Here is a 6,000-nt window from a genome sequence, read left to right as displayed (position 1 = left end):
AATAAGTATATAGTGAAAGTTGTGAACTTACAAAACAAACATATCATCATACAGCAGCGGGGTAGGAGGGGAAGGGGGGGATAGAAATAAATAAATAAATAAATCTTTTTTTTTTTTTAAGAATTATCATTGGGATTGCATTGAATCTATAAATCACTTTGGGTAGAGTTGACATCTTAACAATATTTGGCCTCGTAATCCATGTACACGGAATGTCCTTCCATTTATTTAGGTTTTCTTTGATTTCTTTTAGCAATGTTTTGTAGTTTTCCATGTGCAAGTCCTTTACATCCTTGGTTAAATTTATTCCTGAATATTTTTTTAGGTGCTATTGTAAATGGATTTTTTTCTTGATTTCCTCCTCAGATTGTTCATCGCTTGTGTATAGAAACACTACTAATTTTCGTGTGTTGATCTTGTACCTCATCACTTTGTTTAATTCATTTAGTAGCTTTAGTAGCTTTGTTGTGTTTTTTCTTTTTTTCAGGATTTTCTCTATATAGCAGGGGTTCTTAACCATTTTTCTTCCATGGATCCCTTTGCCAATCAGTTGAAAACCACGGACCGCTTACTAAGTTCACACTATACTGTATATTATTTTAAAAATATATCACCCACACACTGACAAATCCCCACAAGAATAATGTTTTTCTGAATTTTCAATTCAAGCTCATGCAACCCCGGGAAATGTTTTCATGGACTCCTTGGGGGTCCATGGGCCCCTGGCTAAGGAACCCTGCTATATTGAATCACGCCATCTGCAAATGGGGAAAGTTTTACTTCATCCTTTCAATTTGGATTCCAATTTTTTTCTTTTACTTGTCTAACTAACTGTTCTATCTAGAACTTCCGATGAAATGTTGAGTAACACTGATGACATTGGGCAGCTTTGTCTTGCTCCTGATCTTAGGGGAATGAATACAGAGAGAGAGAGAAAGTCATGGAGGCAAGGAGCTGAAGTCAATAAAACCTGAAAGGAAAGGGAGAAACCAGCAGATGCCACCATTTTGTCTTGCCATGTGACAGAGGAACCGAGGGTCATGGCGTCCAGTCTAAAGGAAGAAAGCATTACCTTGATTTGGACACTTTCATAGCCTCAAAACTGTAAGCTAATAAATTCTCATTGTTTAAGCCAAGCCATTTATGGTATCTGCTTTAGTAGCCTAGGAAACAAAAACAGGTCCCAATCCTTGGTCCTGTGCATGTGAACCCATTTGTAAATAGGAACTTTGAAGATGTTGTTAGTTAAAATGTGTCTAAACTGAGTTAGGGTGGGCCTTAATCCATCCTGGCTTAAGTCCTTATAAGCAAAGGAAATTGAACACAGAAGGAGAAGCCACCGGGAGAACCCAGAAGATGGAAGTCAGTGGAACCTGAAAAAGAAAGGAGAAGATGCTGCTATGTGCATTGCCATTTGACAGAAAGGCCAAGGAATCCCAAGGATTGCCCTAGCCAGAAGATACCAGGTAAACTCTGAAACCATGAGCCAATAATTTCCTGTTCTTAAGTCATTAAGAACATCGTATGGTATTTGTGTTAGCAGCTGGGAAACTAAGCCAGGTCCCTGTTATGGAAAGAAGGTACGAAACAAATAAACAAAAAAACATGTGAGTCTCCCTTTAAGAAAAGAATTAGCTTTCAATTGAAGGGAAGCTATGAAAAAAATCACTGTCACCTAAACAACGTTATGCACATGCCGTGCTATAATATTCTCATCTGTATTGTTGATGAAGCTGAATTTACAACCTAGTAAACTAACAAAGAACTTGTGTTTAGTCAACTAACCAGTTGAGGAAAGATTTATTATGACAGATTTTGCTTTTTTTGTTTGTCCTACCTCTATTCAATGTAAAACAAAACAAAACAAAACAAAAAAACCCACTAGCTTTCTGGTTGTGAAATGCAAACTTCTCACATTGTTTTATATAATTGGCAGAAATCCTAATGATAATAATGATAATTTACAGAGTGTTTCAATTAGGAGTCAAACCCTATTTTAGGCACTTTATAGCTATTAATCATTTTGACATGTCTCCATCATTCTTTAAGGATTTCCTTATTTTGTGACATAATAAGATATTCCAGGCTCATCTATTTTTCCCTGCCCCAGCCCTGGAACCAGTCATTTCTCCAAAGAGCCCTGGATCATTTTAGAAGAGGATGATGGTATTTAGAAGCCAAGATCTAGGCTTGCTTATTGCTACTGGTGTATCATTGCTTTTGGGTACTCTCAGCAGACAGAACCAGGAAATATCCACATACATATGCATCTAAATTATTTTTTTAAAGATTTATTTATTTATTTTTTATTTATTTCTCTCCCCTTCCTCACCCCCAGTTGTCTGGCTCCGTGTCCATTCGCTGTGAGCTCTTCTGTGTCTGCTTGTATTCTTGTCAGCAGCACCAGGAAATCTGTGTCTCTTTGTTTGTTGTTGTTGCGTCATCTTGCTGCATCAGCTCTCCGTGTGTGCTGCGCCATTCCTGGGGAGGCTGCACTTTTTTCGCGCTGGGCGGCTCTTCGTATGGGGCGCACTCCTTGCATGTGAGGCTCCCCTATGCTGGGGACACCCCTGCGTGGCACGGCACTCCTTGCTTGCATCAGCACTGCACATGGGCCAGCTCATCACACGGGTCAGGAGGCCCTGGGTTTGAACCTTACACCTCCCATGTGGTAGGCGGACACCCTATCCATTGGGCCAAATCCCCTTCCCCATCTAAATTTTTATATCACCATTATATTAAATATCATGTTCCTACCCATACCTTCTATTTGAACCCAGTAGCACAGAGTTCTTTCCATATTTTAACTCCCCCTTTTCCAGTAGTGAGAAACCCAAATTGTTTTTATTTTTAATTATTTTGAATGTAACTAAGTTTATAATGAATGTATTGCTGTTTGTTTTTAAATTATTTTTCACTTTTGTCTTGGTCTTTGTTCTCCAAGAACTATAGAAACTCTGAGTTTTTATTCATTTTATTCACTCAACCAACAGGTATTTTATTAGCCATGGACTGTGTCGGATCATCTTCTAGTGCCTGGGATTCAGCAGTGAAAAAAACATTGTATTGGGGAAAGAATGGGGGAAAGAGGGAATAATAGATACATAGCTAGGAAATGACAAAACAGATCTGAACCCAGACAGCTTGGCTCCAGAATTCATGCTACACCATCTGCCTCTGATGGTTTTCATCATTTGCTCTTTACTTTCTACAAAAGTTTACAGCTCTCTTGAATCCAATAAAAATGCCTCTTTCAGTTTCTAAATCCAAACGCAATATAGGGCTTTGTTTATATTACACAATAGTTAATTTCTCTGAGACTCAGTTTCCAAATCTGTGAAAAATGAAGATACTAATTTCAACCTGCTGTGAAGGTGCATGATATGTGAGGTCTCTGGTGCTATTTACAACACATGATAGTTAATTAGTGAAGTTAATTTTCTTTTCACCAAAGATGCTACACTATAAAGTTCCCTCTGAACAGGAACGTTTTTCTCTTTGTAATTAATTAATGCAATCTATCATTATTTATATATTCATTCTTATACCTATTCAACAAGCATTTATTGAGAATTCAATATATACCAGGCTTTCTGTTATTCTCAAGGAGCTCAGAGTCAAATCTAAAAATATCAGCCATTACAATACAATCTGATAAATAGCACAGATGAGAACTAGAAGGAGGGGTTCATGAAAGGCTTCCTGAAAGAAGGAACTGTCACAAAAAGGCCCAGAAAAGCACAATTCTGCTGTTAAAGTATCTAAGAATAAACGAATAACTAAAGTGGGTGAAAGAATTAATTTCAGCTCAATAAATATTTTATAAAAGAGTCTACTGTTCATTGCATTGTGCTGTGAACTGGAAGTGTAAAGATGAAGAGGCAGGGCAGGTCCTCAAGGAGCTTCAGACTCAAACATCTAAAAAGATGCCTCAATACAATAGAGGGAATTCTATGGAGTAGGTAAGCCCATGGGGTAATGAGAAGATGAGGGGGCTCAACTCAGTCTGTGTAGCCTTCCTAGTATGGACTCATTGAAGTTGGATAGATCCAGTAGATGAATGGAAGCAACTGAGAGGTTCTAAGCAGAGAAGTTACATGGCCAAATTTGCATTTGCTGGAAAGGACAAATATTGCATGTTCTCGTCTATATGAAATAGCTAGAAAATGCAAATTCATAGACACAGAAGGGAGATTACAGGGTACCAGGGGTGGGGCATGGGGTGGAGAATTAGGAGTTAATGCTTAGTTGGTGCAGAATTTCTGTTTGAATTTGATGGAAAAGTTTTGATAATGGATGGTGGTGAAGGTAGCACAACATTGTGAATGTAATTAACACCACTGAATTGTATACATTAAAGTGGTTAAATGGAAAACTGCATTTGTTGAGAGAATGGAGGATGGAAACTGGGAAAGAAGACTAAAACCAAAAACACAAGCAGCGAAAGTGAATACATGAATAGGAAATTTGAGGTAGACGTCTGATCTGAAAATATGGCAGTGATTATATCTACTCAGGGAAGAAGACTATGTAGAGTAAGAGGCTGGATGGAACCTTGCAAACCTTTATGCTTTAAGGACCTGGCAGAGGAAAAGCAGCCCTGGAAGGCCACCGAAGGAGAAGAGTCAGAGAAGGAGAGCTAGGAACGAAAGAGTGGTGTTATGAGTCAAAGGAATAGAGAAGGAAGAAGCACAGAGGATCAGGAGAGAGGGAGCAATTGTATCGAATGCTGTATAGAAGGGGGGAAAGTGTCCATTTGATTTGGCAACAGGTGACCTTTGCCAGAGCAGCTTCAGTGTTAATAGTGCAGGCGGGAGTCACATTACAAAAAAATGAGTGAATGAGTGAGTCGGAAAAAGTGAAGGTGTTTAAGTAAATGAATGAATAAATCCAGTGCTGTGCCCTCTCTTGCCCTTGAGATTTCCAGGGCCAACGTTGAAAGACAGTGTGGAGAAAGGGCCTTCCAGATAGGGCTCTGCTTGCTGCCTAGGAGGTCAGCCTCGTTTGTCTTAGGCCCAGCTCCCAGGTCAGGGTCACCTCCGGTCTCCCAGCAGTCTGTCACCTTGACGACCAACCCGCAGACCCGGAAAGGACGGAAGCAAGCAGGGCATCTCGCGATGTTTGGCGCGCAGGTTCCGGCGTTCCGGGCCTCAGAGCCGCGGCCGGCTCTCGCGAGACTTGCCTGGAGTGGGCTTTCTGGTGCCGGCGGTCGTAAAGCCGGAGCGGCGGGAGGGGAACATGTCGGATTCAGAGATCGGCAAGAAGTGGGACCGGTGCATGGCGGATGCGGTCGTGAAAATAGGTAAAAGCGTCTTCGCCCCTGGAAAACCCGGCCTGGAGCCTAGTAACCAGCTAAGGCTCCGCGGATCAGGAGGACAGAAGGGAAGCCCGGAGGGAGGTCAAGCGCAGGATTCTGCGGCTGAGGCCTTGGGCCCGGCTTATTCCAGCCCTCTGGCTAGGACGAGCAGTGTGAGCCCGGGCGGGAGGTCACTCGGGCCAGGGGACACAGGCTTGAAGAGGCAGGGCAGCCGCCACGAGGTGGGAGGGGTGGACTTGCTGCCCAGAGGAGGTGGTCGTCGGGTTGGCAGGTGGCTGGAGAGTTGCAGAGGGCTTCAAGTGGAAAATGTATTCCCAACATAAGCTGGTGCGGGCCAGAGGCTCGAAATTTTCCTCCCTGGTGCCACGTTTTCCGGCGTGGGGCTTGGAATCTGGTCGGAGGCCAGATAACTCCCCAGCGGAAACAAAAGTGCCTTCTAAAGAAGGTCATCAGACAATTTTATAGACACTGCCAAGTCCTGATGTGAGTTGTTGTCATTCCCGAGTTGGTTTATCTGAATCAAAGTAGTCGGGGACCTGAAATTGGTCACTTAGTGATCTGGGATGAAAAATGCCCTAGAAAGTAAGAGGTGGTCTAGTGCGACTCCGAGTAGACTTTTAACATGTGCTCAGTGACCAACACAAATTATGAAGTCACGGTGGGGGGTGGGGAGGGCACGGAAG

General features: G+C 42.1%; 1 non-coding gene across 1 annotated transcript in view; it reads left to right on the top strand.

The window, feature by feature from the left end:
• Positions 1 to 4,935: 4,935 nt before the first annotated feature.
• The window catches only part of MICOS10 (mitochondrial contact site and cristae organizing system subunit 10), a 39,979-nt gene continuing 38,914 nt past the window's right edge, over positions 4,936 to 6,000 (top strand). The window contains exon 1 of the transcript XR_011649738.1: positions 4,936 to 5,302. This is a non-coding gene — a transcript (mitochondrial contact site and cristae organizing system subunit 10). The remainder of the gene's footprint in view (positions 5,303 to 6,000) is intronic.

Source organism: Dasypus novemcinctus, chromosome 9 (assembly GCF_030445035.2).
Source record: "Dasypus novemcinctus isolate mDasNov1 chromosome 9, mDasNov1.1.hap2, whole genome shotgun sequence".
In the NCBI taxonomy this organism is placed as follows: Eukaryota; Metazoa; Chordata; class Mammalia; order Cingulata; family Dasypodidae; genus Dasypus; species Dasypus novemcinctus.
The sequence above is the reverse complement of the archived record's forward strand: the minus strand, read 5'-3'. Positions and strand labels throughout refer to the sequence as shown.